This window comes from Vipera ursinii, assembly GCF_947247035.1.
Source record: "Vipera ursinii genome assembly, chromosome: W".
Classification (NCBI taxonomy): domain Eukaryota; kingdom Metazoa; phylum Chordata; class Lepidosauria; order Squamata; family Viperidae; genus Vipera; species Vipera ursinii.
Window position 1 is genome coordinate 34236408 of NC_139522.1, and position 25106 is coordinate 34261513.

General features: G+C 47.1%; 1 long non-coding RNA gene across 1 annotated transcript; it reads right to left on the bottom strand.

The window, feature by feature from the left end:
* Window positions 1-4977: 4977 nt before the first annotated feature.
* Window positions 4978-11810, bottom strand: LOC310648316. Its single transcript, XR_014494064.1, has 3 exons — window positions 10812-11810; window positions 6187-6258; window positions 4978-5280 (listed from the first exon to the last, which is right to left on the bottom strand). It is a non-coding gene; the product is annotated as an uncharacterized lncRNA (long non-coding RNA).
* Window positions 11811-25106: the final 13296 nt, after the last annotated feature.

A 25106-nucleotide genomic window follows, 5' to 3' on the forward strand; every position in this document is an offset into this window, starting at 1 on the left:
CAACTGCTGATAAAAAATGGCCTGGCTATGTTCAAATTATACAAACAAGATAACAGGCTTAGGTGAGAGGGAAAGTGTTACAATTCAATCTATTTATGAATATGAATGAATATGTCCATAATTGCCCAGTGTATTTTAACAATGATATAGAACTGTGCTATGAGGAGCTTACAATTTACATTTCTTATTCTTGGGGAATTAATGACAGAAAGAAAATGGATTGAAAAAAGTAGGCCCTCTTCCTTTACACCTGCTGCTAAGCCGTGGCTCGGGCGGCCTCGCCTGCCTCCTCTGAACTTTGCTCACAGCCGACACCGCAACAGCAGCTCCCTCTCCGGAAGGAGAACAAAGAAAGACCCTATTGGCTTTTGAAAGCCAATAGAGGGAGTAGCACAGCTTGTGCAAAAGTTGAAAAAAATCCATCAAAAACGGTGCCGGAACGCCGTTCTGAGCGTTCTATGAGAAAAAAAGCCATATCTCTCTAAAATATTCTTCCCAGGCATGTATCAGTACCTGGTTAGTTGGAGGTAGGGGGGATTTCCCCAATCCTCTGGTGATGTGCCAAAAAAGGGATGTATTTTTTGTCCTGACTGATGCAATTAGTCTGTGCCAAGATTTTCAGAGCCGCACTTTTCTTTTCTTTTAGAAGCATCTTATATTGTGCCTTCAACTGCTTTAAGTAGTGAGTGTGATCCTCAGAAGGTGCATTTTTACTTTTTCTGTACTCCTTGTTGTTATATATTTTTTTTAGTTGCATGTAATCCCTATCAAACCATTTTTTATTCTTTAAAACTGGCTTTTTGGAGTGAGCTAATATTCTGTTAGTGAGAACCAATTTCAAATTTAAAATTAAAGTTTCAAACCCCTGTAAGTATGATCCTTCAAACTTATTCCCTAGTAGAGATGTACGTAGTTCTATAGTTTCTGGAGCTAACATCCATTTAGTAACTTCCTTTGCATTTTTCTCAGTCTATTTAATTTTTACCTGGGTATTTTGGTTCACTAACCTGGGTAGGTAGGTTGAGCCCGCCCTTAACAATTTCTGGTGTAATGTACAGGTGAAACTCAAAAAATTAGAATATCGTGCAAAAGTTCATTTATTTCAGTAATGCAACTTCAAAGGGGAAACTAATATATGAGATAGACTCATTACATGCAAAGCAAGATAGTTCAAGCCGTGATTTGTCATAATTGTGATGATTATGGCGTACAGCTCATGAAAACCCCAAATCCACAATCTCAGAAAATTAGAATATTACATGCAATCAATAAAACAAGGAGTGTACATAGAACAATATCGGACCTCTGAAAAGTATAAGCATGCATATGTACTCAGTAGTTGGTTTGGGCCCCTTTTGCAGCAATTACTGCCTCAATGCGGCGTGGCATGGAAGCTATCAGCCTGTGGCACTGCTGAGGTGTTATGGAAGACCAGGATACTTCAATAGTGGCCTTCAGCTCTTCTGCATTGTTCGGTCTCATGTCTCTCATCTTTCTCTTGGCAATGCCCCATAGATTCTCTATGGGGTTCAGGTCCGGCGAGTTTGCTGGCCAATCAAGTACAGTAATCCCAAGGTCACGGAACCAGGTTTTGGTGCTTTTGGCAGTGTGGGCAGGTGCCAAGTCCTGCTGGAAAATGAAGTCAGCATCCCCATAAAGCTCGTCTGTGGAAGGAAGCATGAAGTGCTCCAAAATCTCCTGGTAGACGGCTGCGTTGATCCTGGACTTAATGAAGCACAGTGGACCAACACCAGCAGATGACATGGCTCCCCAAATCAACACAGACTGTGGAAACTTCACACTAGACTTCAAGCATCTTGCAGTGTGTGCCTCTCCATTCTTCCTCCAGACTCTGGGTCCTTGGTTTCCAAATGAGATGCAAAAGTTGCTCTCATCAGAAAAGAGGACTTTGGACCACTGAGCAACAGACCAGGTCTGTTTTTCTTTAGCCCAGGTAAGATGCTTCTGACGTTGTTTGTTGTTCAGGAGAGGCTTGACAAGAGGAATACGAGATTTGAAGCCCATGTCCAGGATCCGTCTGTGTGTGGTGGCTCTTGATGCACTGACTCCAGCCTCAGTCCACTCCTTGTGAAAGTCCCCAACACTTTTAAATGGCCTTTTCCTGACAATCCTCTCCAGGCTGCGGTCATCCCTGCTGCTTGTGCACCTTTTTCTTCCACACTTTCCCCTTCCACATAACTTTCTATTAATGTGCTTTGATACAGCACTTGGGGAACATCCAAATTCTTTTGCAATTACCTTTTGAGGCTTTCCCTCCTTATGGAGGGTGTCGATGGTTTTCTGCACAACTGTCAGGTCAGCAGTCTTCCCCATGATTGTGATTCCTAGTGAACCAGACTGAGAGACCATTTAAAAGGCTCAGGAACCCTAGAATATTGCACCTTTTCACAATATTCTAATTTTCTGAGATTGTGGATTTGGGGTTTTCATGAGCTGTAAGCCATAATCATCATAATTATGACAAATCACGGCTTGAACTATCTTGCTTTGCATGTAATGAGTCTATCTCATATATTAGTTTCCCTTTTAAGTTGCATTACTGAAATAAATGAACTTTTGCACGATATTCTAATTTTTCGAGTTTCACCTGTAAGAGCAAGGATTAGTGGATCGTGATCGCTTTCCAGTCATGAGTCAACCTCCATCTTCTTCAAGAATTTCAGGAGGTCGTATGATATTATCCAATAATCAACTGTGGATTTTCTTCCTGCTCCCCGATATGTATAGTCTGCTGGGTAATTATCCCGTGTGGAACCGTTAAGGATGCAAAGGTCCAAATGTACAGTTATCTGTCTTACACACAGACCTGCCCGATTTGCCTTGATGTCTTTAAATTGTCTAGAACACAGGGGTTCTCCTGGTACATTCTCATCATAATCTTAAATTGATTCAATAATGCTTGATCATTTGGGCTCATCCTACCATTTAAGTGCCCCCCAATAATTATTGCTGCTGTAGGGTGTTTGTCTAAGCAGCCCAGGACAAAATCTTCTATACCAGGGGTGGCGAACCTATGGCACACGTGCCACAGGTGGCACGCGGAGCTATCACTGTGGGCACGTGTGCCATCACCCCGGAAGGAGGCAGGGCCAGGCTCTTCCCCTCTGCTTCTCTACATGCTCCTGCGCTCTCTTTCTCTCTGTCTGCACTCTGACTCAGAGCAGGGCTGGATGGTGGAGGCAGCTGCCAGTGCAAGTCCAGGTAAGCCTGCAGAGCGATTTTGCAGGGCCCCCACATGGCCGGTCCGGGCAGCAGAGGCCTTTTCCAAGCCTCTGAAGCCAGGATTGGGCCACTGGGGTGCTGAAAATCACCCCGTGGCCATGAATTCGAGCTCCAGAAGGAAGGCAGGGTGATCTGTGTGGGGGGGGACAGTAGCAGGGGTGGGGGGGGTACGGTTGTATTTATATGTTAGTTAAACAAATCTGTGATAAATAAAAGGTAAAGGTAAAGGCTGCCCCGCACATGCATGCTAGTCGTTTCCAACTCTAGGGGCCGGTGCTCATCTCCGTTTCAAAGCCGAAGAGCCAGCGCTTGTCTGAGGACTTCTCCGTGGTCATGTGGCCAGCATGACTAGACGTGCAAACATTATGCTTTAACACATATTGACTGGTGCGTTCCATCAGATCTTCCACATCTATTGGGATGGAACAATCCACATCGGTGCCTTCCTGCATCGCCTGTTCATAGACCTTCAGCTTTGCTCGGGCAGCTGCCTCCTCCCTTTCCATTCACAGAATCTTTATTTTGTATTCCGACTCTGCTTGGCGGGCTTTGTTCTGAGCTTCCACCTCTGCCAAAAAGCTTTACAAAATTTGGCAGTGAGGCCATTTCAGTTCCCACAGAGAGGGCCTCCTCAGGGTGCCACCGATCAGAGAATGTCGATTGGTGGCCCCCAGGGGGAGATCCTTCTCTGTGGGCGCCCCGGAGCTATGGAATCAGTTACCGGTTGAGCTCCGGATGGCGCCCGATCTTCGCTCCTTTCGCCGCGATCTAAAAACATACTTGTTCGAACAAGCCGGCCTGGCCTGATGGGGGATTGGTGGGGTTTTTTACTGTCATTTTATTGGGGTTTTAATATGTATTGATTGTTTTTAGTGGGCATGTATTTAATCCTTTTTTAATTTTTGTAATTCTGTATTTTTATTCTTGCCCTGTTCACCGCCCTGAGCCCTTCGGGAGAAGGGCGGTATAGAAATATTATTAAATAAATAAAATAAATAGGCCTCAATTGGAAAGCTGTCTTTGTCCCTTTCAAACGATGTATGGGAGACTCAATATTTAATCTGGCGCAGGTTTTGTCTTCTATCTCAGTACAGGCCCATGCTGCCCTACCACCTGTTTCTGGCCATTGTTGTTCCTGGAGAGTGGGTTCAGGTGAAAAGAACTGTCAACTAGAAATACCAGTCCTGAGTGGTCTCAACCATGCCAAGTCCTCCTGACTTAAGGAATCAAGGCGTGAGTCCATAGAAAGTTCCATCATTCCCTCTCCAGTGACAAGCTCCGCAGCTGGATGGCCTGAAAATGAAATTTCAAACTGCCTTGCCTGTTGAACTGTTTCCATCCAAGTACAAGAAAAACCTCAATGGATTGGACTACCCTGGAAATCATGTTCTTGGAACCTGGAATGTGTATTGCAATATTTTTCTTCTGCTACTGTTGTTTTCCTCATACCTTCTTTGGTAGAAGGAAGGACCATGGGCAAAAGGGAGTTGTGTTTATAACAAGATTACATATTCCACTTGCAAAGGGGCAATAGGGTCACTTGTTATGCTCCTGTCAATACAGTGCAGCTTTACCAACAACTTTAAATCTGGACATATGGAGGAACATACATACTGTTATGAATTGTTGTGCAGTGGTCTCCTTGTGCTACCAAGGAGTTGCACAGACAAGGAAGGGTACTGAGAGCAGTAAGAGTCACACAGTAACGACAAAAGTACACTGAATTGTGAGAGCAAAAAGTATTTTACTTTGAGGTGGTGTAAGAACAAAAATGCACGGTCAAAAATAAACAGTCCAGGTCATACACAAAAATAACAGTCCAAGTACAAATCCTAATACAAAGTCTTCTTACCAGTCCAGAGGTCAAAAACACAGTTATGCAGATACAGAGCAAAAAAGCAATAATAGAGCGATCAGCAAATTCAGATATTCAGAGAGATCCAGTGAGAGAGAGAATCTACGTTTCTAGCTCCCTCTTATGGCCATGAGCAACCTCACACGCCCATGGATCAATTACTTTCTGTTGCAGAAAGCAAGCTGAAACAAAGAGAGGGAGATTGTCAGGAGCGCAAATCGGCGTGTGCTGAGAAATGCTGATCTCGCGCTCCTGCAATCTCCCTCGCTCGGTTTCAGCTTGCTTTCAAGTTGAAACTGAGCAAGGGAGATTGCAGGAGTGCAAGATTGGCATTTCTCAGCACGGGCCAATTTGCGCTCCTGGCAATCTCCCTCGATTTCCACTTGCGGAGGTCGGGGCCAGCCTTATGGAGTCTCCAGAGCTCCCGGCGGGTCAGCGCGACGCCGTGGGCCCAGGAGGCCGCATACAGGGCCACTGATCAGCTGACGACTCTGTACCGCCAGCCCCAACCTCCGCTGACAGGCTCCAGTCAGCGGAGGTCAGGGCCAGCTGTACAGAGTCGCCAACAGTGGGGGGGAGTCAGGCGGGCACGTTTTTCCCTCCACACCCACGTTCTGATGGCTTTGCCTGCCCTGGTGCGCATCAGGAAAAAACCCCTGCCTGGCCCCCACAGGCATCACTCCCCAGGAGCAACATCGAGGTGGCCACGCCATCCCTGGCCACGCCCAACCATGCTGCCATGACTACCATAGCCATGCCCACTTGGTGGCCATGCCCACTCGGTGGCGATGCCCACTTGGTGGCCACGCCTCCGGCACCCGGCAATGCATGAGTGGGTTTCGGGTTGCAGTTTGGGCACTTGGTCTCAAAAAGGTTCGCCACCACTGTTCTATACCATCCCAAAACTTGTTGATCAAATTATTCTTATTGAGTGGAGGAATGTAGATATTAAAAAGCAAAATCTCCATCTGTTTAAATAAGAGTAAGGTAGTCACAACCCATGGTTGAAGAGGTGGCAGTGATACACATTTAAAATGCAAGGATGTATTCACTAGTGTCACAATACCCCCTTTAGCTCTTCTACCCACCTTGCTTGGGACTGCTGGGGTAGAGTTAACCCAATATCCATCTAACTGTATCTCTGTGGAGGCCCAGGTTTCCTGTAAAAAGAGAATGTCAAATTGTGAAATATAGTAAAAAAAGTTGGTCTTTTGATGGCACAGTCTAACCCGCTATATTCCAGGTTATAATGGAGAGGGGATCATCTTTTGCAGCTCATCAGGAAATTTGATTTATACAAAGGGAAGTTGCAAGGTTGTTGCAATGGCTTGAGGTGTTGTCACACATGAAATAAGCCTTCTCTAAAAGGAGGGGAGTCCCATCAAAATTCTGAGTAGACTCCTGGAAGAATTGTCCAGGGTAATTTAATAAATAAAATAAGAGGATTTAGCACCAACTAACAAGGCTTGCCATTCCGGTGCCTCTTCTCTAGGTTTTAGAGCAGGGGGTTATTAGGTCATGCTCCATTTGGCTTTGAGATGATGACATTGACGTGAGTCCTCTCTCGATTTCTTGATGTGCTGCTGGAGGAATCACCAGATAATCACATAGGGATGCTAGCATCTCCTTCTGTAATGGGGCCTCTACTGGCCCCTGTGTATCTTGGCTTCTGTTTTCCATGATCTCATATTCATGCACACCCTTGCCCCCTGGGAGAGAAGTAAGAGGCTCAATTATAGGGGAAACCAAATGAATAAGCGGTTCAGCCATGTCAATTGTAGCCAATAAGGATTTATTTAGGTTTTCTAACTTTAATAGTACAGGTGAAACTCGAAAAATTAGAATATCATGCAAAAGTTCATTTATTTCAGTAATGCAACTTAAAAGGGGAAACTAATATATGAGATAGACTCATTACATGCAAAGCAAGATAGTTCAAGCCGTGATTTATCATAATTGTGATGATTATGGCATACAGCTCATGAAAACCCCAAATCCACAATCTCAGAAAATTAGAATATTACATGCAATCAATAAAACAAGGAGTGTACATAGAACAATATCGGACCTCTGAAAAGTATAAGCATGCATATGTACTCAGTACTTGGTTTGGGCCCCTTTTCAAGCAATTACTGCCTCAATAGGGCGTGGCATGGAAGCTATCAGCCTGTGGCACTGCTGAAGTGTTATGGAAGACCAGGATACTTCAATAGCGGCCTTCAGCTCTTCTGCATTGCTCGGTCTCATGTCTCTCATCTTTCTCTTGGCAATGCCCCATAGATTCTCTATGGGGTTCAGGTCCAGCGAGTTTGCTGGCCAATCAAGCACAGTAATCCCACGGTCATTGAACCAGGTTTTGGTGCTTTTGGCAATGTGGGCAGATACCAAGTCCTGCTGGAAAATGAAGTCAGCATCCCCATAAAGCTCGTCTGTGGAAGGAAGCATGAAGTGCTCCAAAATCTCCTGGTAGACAGCTGTGTTGACCCTGGACTTAATGAAGCACAGTGGACCAACACCAGCAGATGACATGGCTCCCCAAATCAACACAGACTGTGGAAACTTCACACTAGACTTCAAGCATCTTGCAGTGTGTGCCTCTCCATTCTTCCTCCAGACTCTGGGTCCTTGGTTTCCAAATGAGATGCAAAAGTTGCTCTCATCAGAAAAGAGGACTTTGGACCACTGAGCAACAGACCAGGTCTGTTTTTCTTTAGCCCAAGTAAGACACTTCTGACCTTGTTTGTTGTTCAGGAGCGGCTTGACAAAAGGAATACGACATTTGAAGCCCATGTCCAGGATCCGTCTGTGTGGTGGCTCTTGATGCACTGACTCCAGCCTCAGTCCACTCCTTGTGAAAGTCCCCAGCACTTTTGAATGGCCTTTTCCTGACAATCCTCTCCAGGCTGCGGTCATCCCTGCTGCTTGTGCACCTTTTTCTTCCACACTTTTCCCTTCCACATAAATTTCTATTAATGTGCTTTGATACAGCACTTGGGGAACATCCAACTTCTTTTGCAATTACCTTTTGAGGCTTTCCCTCCTTATGGAGGGTGTCGATGGTTTTCTGCACAACTGTCAGGTCAGCAGTCTTCCCCATGATTGTGATTCCTAGTGAACCAGACTGAGAGACCATTTAAAAGGCTCAGGAAGCCTTTGCAGGTGTTATGGCTTAATTAGCTGATTAGACTGGGACACTTTGAGCGTAGAATATTGCACCTTTTCACAATATTCTAATTTTATGAGATTGTGGATTTGGGGTTTTCATGAGCTGTATGCCATAATCATCACAATTATGATAAATCACAGCTTGAACTATCTTGCTTTGCATGTGATGAGTCTATCTCATATATTAGTTTCCCCTTTTAAGTTGCATTACTGAAATAAATGAACTTTTGCACGATATTCTAATTTTTTGAGTTTCACCTGTATATGCAAAGTGTATTTTTGAATTGTTTATAAATTTCTTTGATTGTGTGGATCACAACAAACTGTGGCAAGTTCTTATTTGTCTCTTGAGAAACATTTATGCGGGTCAAGAAGCAACAGTGAGAACTGGACACGGAACCACTGATTGGTTCAAAATTGGGAAAGGAGTCTGGCAAGGCTGTATACTGTCACCCTGCCTATTTAATTTATATGCAGAGCACATCATGAGAAAGGCACGGCTAGATGAATCAAAAGTTGGAATTAAGATTGCCGGGAGAAATACCAACAACCTAAGATATGCAGATGATACCACTCTAATGGCAGAAAGTGAAGAAGAACTAAAGAGCCTCTTGTTGCGGGTGAAGAAGGAGAGTGCAAAAGTTGGGTTGAAACTTAACATTAAAAAAACCAAGATCATGGCATCCGGCCCTCTCAATTCCTGGCAAATAGATGGGGAAGAAATGGAGGTAGTGACAGATTTTATTTTCCTGGGCTCCAAGATCACTGCAGATGGGGTGCACTCTAATCAGCTAATGAAGCCATAACACCTGCAAAGGCTTCCTGAGCCTTTAAATGGTCTCTTAGTCTGGTTCAGTAGGAATCACAATCATGGGGAAGACTGCTGACCTGACAGTTGTGCAGAAAACCATCATTGACACCCTCCATAAAGAGCGAAAGCCTCAAAAGGTAATTGCAAAAGAAGTTGGATGTTCCCAAAGTGCTGTATTAAAGCACATTAATAGAAAGTTATGTGGAAGGGAAAAGTGTGGAAGAAAAAGGTGCACAAGCAGCAGGGATGACCGCAGCCTGGAGAGGATTGTCAGGAAAAGGCCGTTCAAAAGTGTTGGGGACTTTCACAAGGAGTGGACTGAGGCTGGAGTCAGTGCATCAAGAGCCACCACACACAGAAGGATCCTGGACATGGGCTTCAAATGTCGTATTCCTCTTCTCAAGCCACTCCTGAACAACAAACAACATCAGAAGCGTCTTACATGGGCTAAAGAAAAACAGACCTGGTCTGTTGCTCAGTGGTCTAAAGTCCTCTTTTCTGATGAGAGCAACTTTTGCAACTCATTTGGAAACCAAGGACCCAGAGTCTGGAGGAAGAATGGAGAGGCACACATTGCAAGATGCTTGAAGTCCAGTGTGAAGTTTCCACAGTCTGTGTTGATTTGGGGAGCCATGTCATCTGCTGGTGTTGGTCCACTATGCTTCATTAAGTCCAGGGTCAACACAGCTGTCTACCAGGAGATTTTGGAGCACTTCATGCTTCCTTCCACAGACGAGCTTTATGGGGATGCTGACTTCATTTTCCAGCAGGACCTGGCATCTGCGCACACTGCCAAAAGCACCAAAACCTGGTTCAATGACCGTGGGATTACTGTGCTTGATTGGCCAGCAAACTCGCCTGACCTGAACCTCATAGAGAATCTATGGGGCATTGCCAAGAGAAAGATAAGAGACATGAGACCGAGCAATGCAGAAGAGCTGAAGGCCGCTATTGAAGTATCCTGGTCTTCCATAACACTTCAGCAGTGCCACAGGCTGATAGCTTCCATGCCACGCCCTATTGAGGCAGTAATTGCTTGAAAAGGGGCCCAAACCAAGTACTGAGTACATATGCATGTTTATACTTTTCAGAGGTCCGATATTGTCCTATGTACACTCCTTGTTTTATTGATTGCATGTAATATTCTAATTTTCTGAGATTGTGGATTTGGGGTTTTCACGAGCTGTACGCCATAATCATCACAATTATGATAAATCACAGCTTGAACTATCTTGCTTTGCATGTGATGAGTGTATCTCACGTATTAGTTTCCCCTTTTAAGTTGCATTACTGAAATAAATGAACTTTTGCATGATATTCTAATTTTTCGAGTTTCACCTGTATGTGTTACATCAGTGTTTTTCAACCACTGTTCCGTGGCACACTAGTGTGTCGTGAGATGTTGCCTGGTGTGCTGTGGGAAAAATTCAAAAGATTTTAAAAAAAATGTCCGCCCGAAGAAGCCGGGGCCACATGAGGCCGGGGCTCCGGACAGCCCGCACCGTAGTGCTTCGGAGGCGGCGAGGCCGGCAGTTGCAGTTGCAGCTGCTGCTGCTGCTGCTTCATCGTCGTCCTCCCCGGTGCTTCCCTCACCGCCGCCGCCGCCTTCGCCGCCTCCTCCTTCTTCTTAGACAGCTCGCCGGGCAGAGCGCATCCTCCATCCGCCTGCCCCGCTCCGCCTGCCCTGCACGTTGGAGGGGAAAAGTTCGCCGGAGGTTCACGAGCTTTCTCTCCTACCCATTGCCGGATTGCCCAGCGTTGGGGTGAGCCTAGGACCCGGGGAAGGGAAGCACCCCACTCCCCGCCGCCGCCGTTGCCTCCCCGACCGGGCTTTTCAGTTCGGTCTCTCCGCTGCCCAGGCGGCTTTCAGCTCCCTCTCGCCTCGCAGCGCCGCGCTCCAGTCAGTTTTGCAGGCTCAAGTTACAAGTCCCGCGGACGGCGGGGCCGGGTGCCCGCAACTCGCTGGAAGCAAAAAAAAAAAGTTGTTTGCGTCTCTCGCCTTGCAGCCACCTTCCTCTCTGCCCAACTCTCTCTCGAGCTCCCGGGGAGAAAAGGGGAGGGGGCGCCGTTGCTCACTACCACAACACCCCCTGGAGGACGGCCGCGATGGATCGGGCGAGGCGGTGGGATCGTTCGAGGCTTCTCCGAACTCTGCTCGAATCCTTCCCTGGTGGCGGAAGACGTCATCGACCTCCTTTCCCATTCAGCGCTGAAGAAAAGGGCGGGAGAAAGTGGTGGGGGGGGGAAGGGGGAGATGGTCTCCGTTTCCCCAGGCCGTTTTTCTGGCTGAGAAAGGCGGATGGGCTTCGGGATGACATTAGCGCCCGCAAGCGCTAATAAAGCTTTAGGCCGCCATAATAATGATAAATGATTACATTAGATTTTTTTTTTAAAATGATTAGCTAGCAAACTAGGGCTTCCTTGTTCTCAGGGCTGTTTGGGAAGATACAGTATTTCTGTTTATAACGAAAAGGAACCTCTCTTAACTTCCCTCTGCTTGGCCTTAAAGCAGGGGTAGGCAACCTTGGCTCTTTTATGACTCATGGACTTCAACTCCCAGAAGTGCTCGAAAATTACTGGTGAGAAGAATTATTTTCTTTTATGGTTTCAGGAACCATTAACGGTAAAATTTTCAGGAACCATTAACGGTTAAATTTTTTAACATTTTCTAATGGTGGAGTGCCTCGTGATTTTTTTCATGAAACAAGTGTGCCTTTGCCCAAAAAAGGTTGAAAAACACTGTGTTACATTTTATACTTATATGTTGGCAAGCAAGCCTAAGCTATAGTGATCCCAGTTGTAAAGGGGTTCACATCCATTCTGATAGTACTTGTTCTACCTCTCTGGGATTTTCCAGTATCTCACTTTCTTGTTGTTCTTCCTCCTCAGTATCCCTCAGACAAATCATTTCCTCATGTTTATATGGTGGGGGTTCCCCTAAAAGCATTCTTTTAGTAATGGCAGTTTCTATTTATCTCTGTACCAGTCCTCTTATGTTTGATTAGCCTGTATACACCTTAAATCTATCCATTCTATATCCCGTAGAATTTCAATATCACTATCTCCCAATATAATTGAATTTAAGTCAGGTTGTGTTTCTGCTGCCTAAATTTCAATTTCTCTTATAATTGGGTATGTGGGCTAAAGAGTCTGTTGATGTCAGACCTTTACATATTTTTAACCAATCCTCCCCTATTACTGTGTCACAAGTTTCTTCACAGGGACAGACTGGTTCATAATCACAACAGTGATAAGAACAACAACATTCAGTGACACAATTGCAGTCACAGAACCAACACATTATGTACAAGTTTGTAGAATGCGGAGGTCCACAGCTTCTTCTGGAATCCTTGGATGGAATAATATAGGCCACCACTCAGATTGGAAAAGCCAGAAAGCTGCTACTCCTGCAATGAGATAAATCACAAACAAACCCAGACTGTTATTTCTTCACCCCACAATGACCACAACAGTTTTTGGTAATTTTTATTCAGAGCGGGTCTTCTTCAGGAATTATTTTCCACTCTTTTGGCTCCACCTTTTCTTTTCTTTCAAACTGCTGTTTCAGTTGTTAGGAGGTCTTGGTAGGGACCATTCCAGGCTGAAGTAAGTTTTTCTTCACACCAGCTTTCTATCAGGACCCAATCACCAAGCTGTCTGGGCTAGCAATCCTTACTTGCTGAGAAAAGACAAAGCAGAAAACAGCCCCAGTATCTAATTCTTTATAAACATGTCATTAGTTTCATTTTGTGGAATTTCCCACTTGAGGTAATTTAAAATCAACCAGACTGCATTGAAATAGCCTCACCACTAGATGTTATAGAGCATTTTATGTATTTGTTTACATATCATACTTATCATATAACCAACCATATATTAACCATAGAAAAGTATCAACCATCCCTCCTTTAGTGGCTGCTTCTGTGTCCGAGTTATTGCTTTATTCCCCCAACTACTTTGCTATGAACAAGTGTTTACCCATACTTGATAAGAAATGCTAAACACCAAGACTTCCCCAAATGTCAATTTTAGACAAAAATGCCACTGGCTGCCTCTTTTCCTCCACTTCTCGGTAAAACCCACCTTTCCCCTAGCCATTCCTTTGTCCATATTTACAAACAATCTGCTTAGTAAAGAGCCAACAAAGGAATGCTCACCAAACTCTGATTGAGTTTGTTTGCACACAAATCTTTACTCAAAACAACATAGCTCATATATAATCCCCAAAATTTTCTCAACTCCTTTGTTTTAAACAAGGGTTGAATTACAATTCCTTCAATTCTCTTAGGTATTATTTTCTATCAGTGTGTCCTGCACACAGACATAAAAACATAAAAATAAAAACAACAAAAAGCAACTCCACAAAAATAAATAAACAAGCTTAATAAGACATTCTGAGTTACTGAAATAGTTTTGTATCAAACTCTAGTATCAACTCTTTGCTCTTAATATAAATTTAGTCAAATTCAGATGGAAACAAATTTCCATTAAGTAGGTTAAAACATTTACAGATCTAAGCAAAAAAATTCAGTCATTTCTTTTGGTTGATGGATATATAGGTGTATTCAAGTTCTTCTCATATTTCATTTATTTTTTTAAAAAAATAACCTTATTTCTTACTATAAAAATGGGTATTAAATTTCACATCCACCCCACCTTCCTCAAACCAGAATTCTAAGCAGAGAAAAAAAAATAGTTAAAAAGATCAGACCGCCCCCCTTTTCCTTTCTGTCTCTCTTGCTCTTAAAGCAACACACCCAGTTGGGGGGGGAGGGTAGAGACAGGAAAAGAAGAAGCAATTACACAAAAATCTCACCACTAACAAAATAGTTTTCTCTTTTTCACATGCATTTTCCATGAGTTCTGTCACACATCCTCCATGAGACTCTTCTCATGCAAATGCTTACTATTGCCTTTCCATTTCACTTTTACAGCAACAACAAACAAACAAACAAAAATCTGCAGTTTACTGTTTCACAGTCGGGGTGGGGAGAACTCACACACTCACTCACACACACACACACAGAGCAACAGGTTCAGCATATCCACACATTCACTTCCATTCAAACTGCTTGCATAAACACTTTCACATACAGATATTTCATTTCATACTTTCTCCTGACATATCAATAACTATTATTATAATTTCAAGGAGCTGTTCAAAAGCCAGTGGGCTCCTTTTTTTAGCAACAAATCTCTTTCTTTGTTTTTAAGTAAGGCCTTTTTATTAATTATTATTATTAGACACAACACAGACAGATACACATACACTACCTCCACACTCCTCTAACAAAAATGGACTATATATTGCCTGGGATCCAACAGGCATATAAACTTCTTTTATTAACCTATATGTTTAGTGCTTGACATAGCCAATTTTTAAAACTTCCATATTTTGAGCAAAATGCACTAGTGCTTTTAATAGGATTTCTTGGCCACTCAAAATAACAATATTGAGTCATGGTACCTTTACTCTTATCCCAGGTGTATTTTCCAGATGAATCCATCCCATCCTGCTAGCATTTAAAACAGCAATACTTTATCATAATACTTTTACTTTTACCTCAAGTATATAGTTTATTCTGCCAACCTTGCCCTCAAATGAAGTAATTAAAACTACCTAACTGTGGCCACTGAGTTCCCTCATCTATTTGTTTTTGTCCCCAAATAAAATAACAATGTTGAATCATCAGGTCTTTGTCTAAATCTTTTACCATTCTACTATAAGGAGGATGATTCCATCCAGCCAGGATCTTCCCCAGGGGACTGTGAGGAGGGATGAATCTCCTTTTCCCTGGTCTAGGGAGTTTCCTCTTTGATCCTTCTGTGGCTTCTTGGAAGGTCTCTTACCCATCAGTGGTTACCGTGTGGTTCTCTTATCCTTACCGACCTAATAAGACCACCTTATGCTTCACCAAGTCACTTCCCCCTTTTCCAGCCAATCTCCTCGTGGAGGTATGGAAACGCGTACTCAGGAGTCTGCACTCACTTCACTTTGCCAGCCCTTATGGCTCTTGGGGCGTCTCAGTCACACTCTCACAGGTCTCAGATTCACACCAGCCTACCCACCCAGCTGCCCAGGTAACTATGAAAATGCCCTGATTTTCTTACCTGGGTCTGTGCACAGAGTTTCCTGGCAATTGGTACTTGACCCACCTCCTTGCCTTGCCAGTCCTTCAGACCCTCAGGACATTCACACCTAGTGTATGTATGTCTTGCCAGTCTTCAAGGACCCTTGTGGCATCCAAAAAAATTGACCTGACTTCCTTTGTTCCTTGAATCCACTATTTAGTGTCTGGTTCTTCACGGGTACTGGGCCGGGGGTGGTCACTTTTCAGGAAACTGTCAAAATCGACGTGGTGCCTGTCGCCTTAGGGGTGACCACTCCCAAGGATCCAGGGGCTGTTTGAATATCCCAGGATGAGCCCCCAAGTTGTTTGGAACGTGGCTCAATATCCCAAAACAAACAAACTCACTTGGAATTCAAGTAACAAAGTTTTTATTTAAAAAGAAGCGTTTGCAAAGTCTTGGTGAGCTGAAACCCATACAGGAGTTCAGCCACACCTTACAAAGCTGTTTGACACATTTTTATATCCTATCTCTGATGCAGATTCCCCCCTCCCCTATCACACTCAATGCCCCTTCCCTATTCATCCGATAAACTATACAGACCACCTAAAAGCACTGTCCCTCCCATGTTCCAGGAAGCCCCTTTGTACACATCCTATCTATCACCATCTAATTTTCTGTTAACAAAGCTCAGCTCCTATAGTTAATTCTGTATTTCCTTTGCTTGCTGTTTAGGTTAGCTAGTGTTTTCAGCTTGTCACATTTGTACTTGTCAATGTTTAGATGAGATAGAGAGACAATCACTATTACTTAGGATTTTCAGGTGGCTTCTTCTAATGTCCTTTAGACTCATTAGAAATTTCTGAATAATATTTTATTCCTTTCACTTCCTTCCTTCCTTTCTTCCTTCCCCCTCCCCTCCTTCATTCCTCTCTCTCTCCCTTTCTCCAAGGTGCAAAGACCTGTGTCCTTCTCCTCACCCCCCCCCCCCCCGCAAGCTTCTGCAAAGCGCAAATGGACTCCATTTTGCAAGCCAAGTTAGGACAAGAAAGGGGACGGGCACAAACTTAGATTTTTGAATGGGAAATCCACGGGAAGGCACCTCCCTGCTAAATTTGATCCATAAGGTAGCGTGGGAGGCTCAGAGAAGTCTTAAAGTGCCAAAAAACTCATTCCAGAGGGCAAAACCTTCTTGGCTCCCCCCAACCTTTGCTCTCCAGTTGTTGTCTGATCGAGAAGCCACGTTTGTTTCTCTTTGCTTTCTCTCAACTCCTGCCGAGTGGTCTCAAAATCCTGGTCCTCGAACGAAAGGCAGCCCAACTCGTTTGCCCCCGCCAAACAGTTCGCCTTCTCAACACAAACATTCAAAGGGGTGTCTGCTTACACTGCGCACCCCTGCCCTGCAACTAATTACTCGGGAAATTTTCTCCGAAGAGCAAACCCCAAAGAATCTTCTTCGGTAGCCGTTAGAAGAGGCCTAACTGGTTTTGCAAATTCGAGCTACAGCTTTTCCATCACACGCCGCATCCACACAGCCTGAGAGAGGGTCGCTCCTAAGGGGCGAACCACTTCGGAGGGGGGTGGGTGGAGAAAAAGACCAACCAGAAAGGAGCAGCTGCCTTTTTGTGAAGCAAGCTTGCTGTGGCACATTCACTTCTCCCTCCTGCCTTCTGCCAAGTTGGAGCTTTTTCTTTCTTTCTTTTTTCCCTTTGGAGGTGCAGATTTTCCCCACCCAGTAAGGCATGCATGTAGCAGTTAAATCCAACCACTTCCTCGACTCTAACCTTCTTTTCACCACATGGTACTTGGCCTGCAGCCTTGCTCTGCGTGGAGGACGGAGCCCCATCGGAGGCTTCCTGACCGAGGCTTTGGAGGGGCACCCAGCAGGGCAGGACAGCCTCCCATGCCCAGAACCCCCGGATGGCCACAGGTGGTGGCAAGGAGACAGCCTGGCTTCCCCTCGTCACTGCTGGCTGTCCAGGCTCTGCAGCCCAGTGACCCCCCCTCCCCCCAGAGCTCATAAGGCCGGAGTCATGGCTGGAGGTCCGCGCCTCCTCTCGGCCTCAGCCCTGGCAGTGTGCTTGCCACGATGAAACCAGCCATTAACTGTGACACACAAGGCGGGAAACAGCCATTTTCGGTGTGGCACGGATCTCCAGCCGTGACTCTGCCCTTACAAGCTGCGGGGGGAGGGGAGTTGCTGGGCTGCAGAGCCCAGATGGCCAGCAGTGACAAGGGGAAGCCGGGCCATCTCCTTGCCGCCACCCAGTGGCCGTATGGGTGGCGGCCTCCGGACAAGGCAGCCCGCGTTTTGGCAGGAGGTGAGTGCACCGTCAGGGCTGAGGCTGACAGGAGGTAAAGATCCGCAGCAAGCCAATACCATCCATTTCCCACACACACACGGATCACTGTGCCTCCGCCATTCCCCCCGCACCCACCACACAGATCTCCTTTCCCCCACCCCCATTGCCCCTGCACCTGCCGCACAGATCTCCTTTCCCCCACCACTGTTCTTCCCCCATCCGCCACACAGATCTCCTTTCCCCCGCCCCTGTTCCCCCCGCACCCGCCGCACAGATCTCCTTTCCCCTGCTGCTGTTCGCCCCGCCACACATGGATTGCCTTGCCTTCCTTCTGGAGCTCAAATTCATGGCCACGGGGCGATTTTTCAGCACCCCAGTGGCCAGATCTGGGCTCCAGAGGCTTGGAAAAGGCCTCTGCTGCCCGGACTGGCCATGTGGGGGCCCTGCAAAATCGCTCTGCAGGTCTACCTGGACTTGCACTGGCAGCTGCCTCCACCATCCAGCCCTGCTCCGAGTCAGAGTGCAGAGAGAGAGAAAGAGAGCGCAGGAGCATGTAGAGAAGCGGAGGGGAGGAGCCTGGCCCCGCCTCCTTCCGGGGTGATGGCACACGTGCCCACAGGGATGGCTCTATGTGCCACCTGTGGCACACGTGCCATAGGTTCGCCACCCCTGCCCTATACCATTTCAGACAAATGGCTGTCCAGTCTCTTCTTAAAAACTTCCAGTATTGGAGCATTCACCACTTCTGGAGGCAGGTTGTTCCACTGATTAATTGTCCTAACTGTCAGGAAGTTTCTCCTTAGTTCTAGGTTGCTTTTCTCCTTGATTACTTTCCATCCATTGCTTCTTGTCCTGCCTTCAGGCACTTTGGAGAATAGCTTGACTCCCTCTTCCTTGTGGCAGCCCCTGAGATATTGGAACACTGCTATCATGTCCCCCCTCATCCTTCTCTTCATTAAACTAGACATACCCAATTCCAGCAAACGTTCCTTATATGTTTTAGCCTCCAGTCCCCTAAACAACTTTGTTGCTCTTCTCTGTACTCTTTCTAGAGTCTCAACATCTTTTGTACATCGTGGTGAGGAAAACTGGATGCAGTATTCCATGTGTGGCCTTACCAAGGCATTGTAAAGTGGTATTTATACTTCACGTGATCTTGATTCTATCCCTCTGTTAATGCAGCCTAGCACTGTGTTGGCTTTTTTGGCAGCTGCAGCACACTGCTGGCTCATATCTAAGTGATTGTCCACTAGGACTCCAAGATCCTTCTCACAGTTACTACTATTGAGCAAGGTACCACCTATACTAAACCTGTACATTTGGTTTTTCTTGCCTAAATGTAGAACCTTACTTTTTTTTCACCATTGAATTTCATTTTGTTAGATAGCGCCCAGTGTTCAAGTCTGTCCAGATCATCCTGTATCTTAAGCCTATCTTCTGGAGTCTTGGCTATTCCTGCCAGCTTGGTGTCGTCTGCAAATTTAATGAGTTCCCCATCTATCCCCTCATCCAAATCATTGATGAAGATGTGGAAGAGCACTGGGCCTAGAAAAGAGCCCTGGGGCACCCCACTACATACTTCCCTCCATGTAGATGCAGTTCCATTGAGGACCACACGCTGAGTACGGCCGGTCAGCCAGCTACGAATCCATCTGGTGGTGATTCTGTCTAACCCACATTTTTCTATCTTATCAAGTAGTAGGTTGTGATCTACTTTATCAAATGCCTTACTGAAGTCCAAGTAAATTATATCTACAGCATTCCTCTGATCCACTAATTTTGTCACTTAGTCAAAGAATGCAATAAGATTTGTCTGGCATGATCTGTTTTTGACAAACTCATGTTGGCTTTTAGTAATGACTTTGTTTGCCTCTAGGTGCTCGCTGATTTGTTGTTTGATTATCTTTTCCAGAATCTTCCCAGGTATTGAGGTCAGGCTGATAGGTCTTTAGTTTCCTAGATCTATTTTTTTCCCCTTTTTTGAAGATGGGAACTACATCAGCTCTTTTCCAGTCCTCTGGTAATTCGCCAGTGCTCCAGGACCTTTGAAAAATATACAGTAGTTCAGTGTTTCTGAGACCACATCTGCCAGTTCCTTGAGAACCTTGGTGTGTAATCCATCTGGTCCTGGTGATTTTGACTTGTCTAGGTTGGATAGGTGCTCACTTACCATTTTCTTGCCTATCTTAACTTGTGTTTCTATTCTGTTTTTTATGGTACTGTTTTTGATAGGTTGCATTATTTTTTCCCTTTGTGTAAAGACACAGGCAAAAAATGAGTTAAATAGTTCTGCTTTCTCCCTGTTGCTTGTCACCTTCTTGCCACTTTCCCCCACTAATGGACCAATCATTTCCTTAACTTTTTTCTTGTTTTTTACATGTTGAAAGAAGCTTTTTTTGTTATTTTTGACTTTGGTCACAAGCCTGTAATGTATATTGGCCTTTTCTATATGTTGTGTTTGCGCTTGTTGCACTGCTTGATAATTGCTTGCATTCAATTTCTAAGTGCTAGTTCACGTGTATGTTGTAACAGTTGCTAGCCGGCCCAGACTGGTTGTCTCCAGCCGGCTAAGTAGGTCTTTGGGTGGGAAACCTATGCTTCAAACGTATTCGTCGCCGCCTATTGGCCAACCGTATAAATAGCTACCCAGCAGCTCCCTTGTTGTTCTGACCTTCAAAAAAGCATGTTGTTGTTTTGAACCTTCCGTCTCGCTCAATGCCTGCAAAGAACCGGCTACACAACACTGGCAATGAGGATGGTATGTGCTGCTTCTCCGTAAGACCCTGAAGTCACTAGGGGGTCAGACCAGCACAGAGCCTGGTAGGGAACAACGTTCCCCCCCTCGGTCTGCCTAGCAAGCCATGCTGGAGACCACCCCACCCTGAGGATCAGTCCCAGGGCCTACGCAGAAGCCAGCAGCATGAGGCAGTGTGAGCCACGAGCCACGAAGACTTCTCACCATGGCGAAGGTCGGAAAGCTTGAACAATTCGACGTGATGCACCCAGAGAGATGGTCGTCCTACATTTCCCATGTGCAAATCAAGTCAGCAAAGATGGGCTGAAGGCAGTGACCCTCCTCTGTGTGTGCGGCCCAGCCACCTTCGATATTAGAGAAAACTTGGTCGCCCCAGCGCCATTGAACAAGCCGGCCTGGCTTGTCGCCCCACTCTTATTTGAACAAGCCGGCCTGGCCTGATGGGGGATGGGTTGGGTTTTATGGTCATTTTTAATATTTGTATTTACTGTTTTTAGTAGGGCATATGTTTAATTTTCTTTTAACTTTTGTATTTTTGTATTTTTTATATATTTGCCCTGTTCACCGCCCTGAGTCCTTCGGGAGAAGGGCGGTATATAAATAAAATAAAATTAAATTAAATTAATTGGAAACCATCACGTATGCAGACCTAAAGAAGAAGCTGCACGACCATTTCAAACCAAAGCTTTCAGTGATAGCGTGGAGGCATGCCTTCAAACAACACGAAAAACAACCTGACGAGTCGGCTACAGAATTCATTGCAGCACTTTGTCAAGCTTCGCGACTCTGCAATTTCTCCGACCTAGAGGAGTGACTAAAAGACCACTTAGTCTGTGGACTCAGGAACAGAGTACTCCAACAAAAACTCTTTGTGAAGGAGACTCTCTCACTTCAAGAAGCCTTAAAGGAGGTTATGGCGGATGAAGCCGCCGGAGGGGGCATGAAGGTATTGCGGCCCTCCATAAGCATGCCATCTACAGAAACCGTGCACGAGGACACCGAACAAGTGGAAGACACTGACTCTGACCATGAAGTCAACAAGATTCAGCGACACAAGGCCAGCTGACAAGGCAGTTCTGTTCCCGAGGTGCTTGGGCTGCGGAGGCCACCATCAATGTGCAGATTGCCGTTTCAGGACAGCCACGTGCCAGGCATGTGGAAAACCAGGCCACATCGCTGCCGTCCGTAGAGGTCGCCAGAGGGACCGCCAGCCAGACGAGACTTTCAGGAGAGGTACCAGGGCCCCGGGGCAACACCGACTAGGGTTCTGCTCCAGCTGCTGGAGCATTTTTCGCACTGGTGCCCACCGACCTCTTAAACAGAAGTTGCAACTGCAGGTCGAACTTCAAGGAGTTCCATGTAAAATGGAACTGGACACAGGCTCTGCTGTGTCCATCATCTCCACCAGAACTTTTCAGCACGTTTGCAGCCACAGTAACAGATGGGTCAAGCTACGACCCGCTTGTCGCCTGACCCTTTCCTGCTACGGAGAAGAACTTTTGCAGCCGGGACATCTTTCTATTATGTTATTCAACAGGCTTTTATGCCTTTGGTCAATAGCTCCCGTGACCCCACAGGACTCAGAAGGACCCGGGTGTTGAGTCACTGTGAGAGAGTGGCTCAGATGTACCATCTGCTACCCTCCCCAGAGGTGAGAGATCTATGGGGGGTATGCCTTACCCTGGACATGTATTCCATTCCGCTTCCCTGATCTGGCCTGTGACCGTCGTGAGAGGACGGTGACCGACCTGTTTCGGAGGATACCCAGCTCGAGTGGCAGTGGAGCTGGTTTGGCGGACTGGTTATCTATCTACCTTCTGATTTTAGATCCTCCTTATCGATCATGGGACTGCCTTTGCTGGACCTGCATGGACAATTATGGCTCGCCTATATTACACCAGCACGGACTTATTCGCTCTCAGAGGTGCCCCCCCTTCCTGGGTGCGACCCGCCTTTTTTTCTACTTCTCCTCTTGATGACTGGCCCAATTGTTGGGACCCTGAGAGATGGTTGGGCAGGGATAGGAGCCTCCGGTATAAATCTAATAAGAGGCCCCTGGTTTGCTTTTTATCCAAACATTTTAAAGGGCTAGGGAGGGGGGAGGGATTGCGGTTTTGGTTGGATTTTGGGGGGTGTCCACCAACCGCTGTTCAGTCCAGGCTCGGGACAGATCGCAGTGGGATGGGGCCTGGGTTAGGTGCCTCTGGGCCCCCGGAGTGGGGTGTGGGATTTTCTATCCCCACAACGTCTGGGAATGGCAGCAGGTGATTGTACAGAGGGCCGTATTGACATCCGGGAGCACGTCCCTGCTGTTTCCAAGCGGTGATGTGCTCCGACTCTCTGGTTTCGACCCGTGGTTCTGGGAACGAGGGTGAGCAGCCACCTGAGCTTAGGCTTGTGTATTTCAATGCCAGGTCCGTAGTTAATAAGGCTCCTCTAATCCGAGATTTGGTTGAGGAGGAGCGTGCGGAACTGGCTTGCATTACGGAGACCTGGTTGGGCCCAGAGGGTGGTGTCCCTCTGACTGAACTCTGCCCTCCAGGTTTCCGGGTGCTCCACTGGCCTCGGGCTCAGGGTAGGGGCGGGTGTGTGGCGATGGTTGTGAGGGAGACCTTATGTCCGCGGGAGGCCACCGTTGTCCAGATATCCGGGTGTGAGTCACTCCTCCTGAGATGTGGCCCTAAGGCTCAGTTGGGCTTGCTGCTGGTGTACCTTTCGCCCAGTTGCGTAGCAGCAGCCCTGCCTGAACTTCTCAATATCCTCTTGGGGTTGGTGATTGAGTTGATTTTGGGGGACTTTAATCTGCCATCCCTGGGGGGATCATCAGAGTTGGCTCAGGAGTTCATGGCTTCCATGACGGCCATGGACCTGATGCAAGTAATTCAGGGCCCGACTCATGTGGGGGGTCACACGCTCGATTTTGTTTTTCTATCTGGACGGTGGTTAGATGATCTGGGTGGGGGTTCTCCAATTATTATGCCCCTGTCATGGACCGATCATCATCTCCTGCGGCTGGCCTTCTGTTTCGCCACCCCCCGTCGCTGGGCCACGGAACCGACAAGATGGTTCCGCCCCAGGTGCCTAATGGACCCAGAGCGGTTTCAGGTGGCGCTTGGGTCCCCGCCTGCCGCCTTCGCTCACAACCCGACCGATGCCTTGGTGGAAGCCTGGGAAAGGGCAGCCACGGAGGCACTCGACCGCGTTGTACCCATGCGGCCCCTGACCCGGCGCAGATCCCAGTGGGCTCCATGGTTTTCTGTGGAGCTCCGGGAGATGAAGTGTCGGAGACGGGGCCTAGAGAGCTGTTGGAGATCCAGCCAGTCTGAATCTGACCGATTGCAACTAAGGTCCTCTACGAGGTCTTATCTCGCAGCGATGAGAGCGGCAAAGTCTAATTACTTTGCTGCCCTCATTGTGTCTGCATATAATCGACCGGCCGCCCTGTTCAGGGTGACCCGCTCCCTCCTCAATCAGGAGGTGAGGGAGGAGCCCTTGCAGGGTCGTGCCGAGGAGTTTAGCCAACATCTGGCAGACAAAATCACTCAGATTCGGGCCGGTCTGGACTCCGACTGGGCAGAGTCTGACGGAGGTGACACGAGCGGTCATGGTGATGTTATCTGGGAAGAGTTCGACCCTGTGACTCCAGAAGATGTGGACAGGATTATGGGGAAGCTGAGCTCCACCATGTGTTTATTGGACCTGTGCCCCTCCTGGCTGGTCTATGCGGCTCGGGAGGGGACACAAGGCTGGCTCCAGGTAGTGATAACTGCTTCTTTGAGTGAGGGTAGCTTTCCTGCCACCATGAAGGAGGCGGTGGTGAGGCCCCTCCTCAAGACGCCTGCCCTGGACCTGGCTATTTTGAATAACTATCGTCTCGTCTCCAACCTTCACTTTCTTGCGAAGGTTGTTGAGAGTGTGGTGGCGCATCAGCTCCCTCTGTTCCTGGAGGAAGCTGATTATCTGGACCCGTACCAATCGGGCTTTAGGCCCAGGTACAGCACGGAGACGGCATTGGTCGCGCTGGTGAATGATCTCTGGCATGCTCGGGACAGGGGTTGTTCCTCTGTCCTAGTCCTATTAGACCTCTCAGCGGCTTTTGATACCATCGACCATGGTATCTTACTGTGGCGTCTCAGGGGGTTGGGAGTTGGGGGCACTGTTCTTCAGTGGTTCTCCTTCTACCTCCTGGGACGTTCGCAGTTGGTGCTGACAGGAGGGCAGAGGTCGGCCTCAAGGCCTCTCGTTTGTGGAGTTCCTCAGGGGTCGGTCCTCTCGCCTCTCCTGTTCAACATCTATATGAAGCCGCTGGGCGAGATCATTCGTGGTGTTGGAGTGGGGTATCATCAGTATGCTGATAATACCCAGCTTTTCATCTCTACCCCAAACCCCCCCAGTGATGCCCTCGATGTGATGTCCCGTTGCCTGGAGACGATTCGGGTCTGGATGGGGAGGAACAGGGTTTGGCTCAATCCCGACAAGACCGAGTGGTTGTACATTCCGGCATCTCGGGAAATTTGGTCCATTCCATCTTTAACCATGGGGGGGTGAGGTGTTACCCCCTGTAGATAGGGCTCACAACTTGGGTGTCCTCCTGGACTCACAGCTCAGTTTGGAAGACCATGTAGGAGCTGTGACCAGGGGGGCTTTTGCCCAGGTTCACCTGGTGTGTCAGTTGCGACCCTATCTGGACCGGGATGCCCTGCATACAGTCACTCATGCGCTCGTGACCTCTCGTAGAGACTACTGCAATGCTCTGTACATGGGGCTGCCCTTGAGGACCACTCGAAGGCTTCAGCTGGTGCAGAATGCGGCCGTGCGAGTTGTGATGGGGGTCTCCCGATACTCCCATGTAACACCTCTTCTCCGCGAGCTGCATTGGCTTCCAGTTGCCCTCTGGGTGAGATT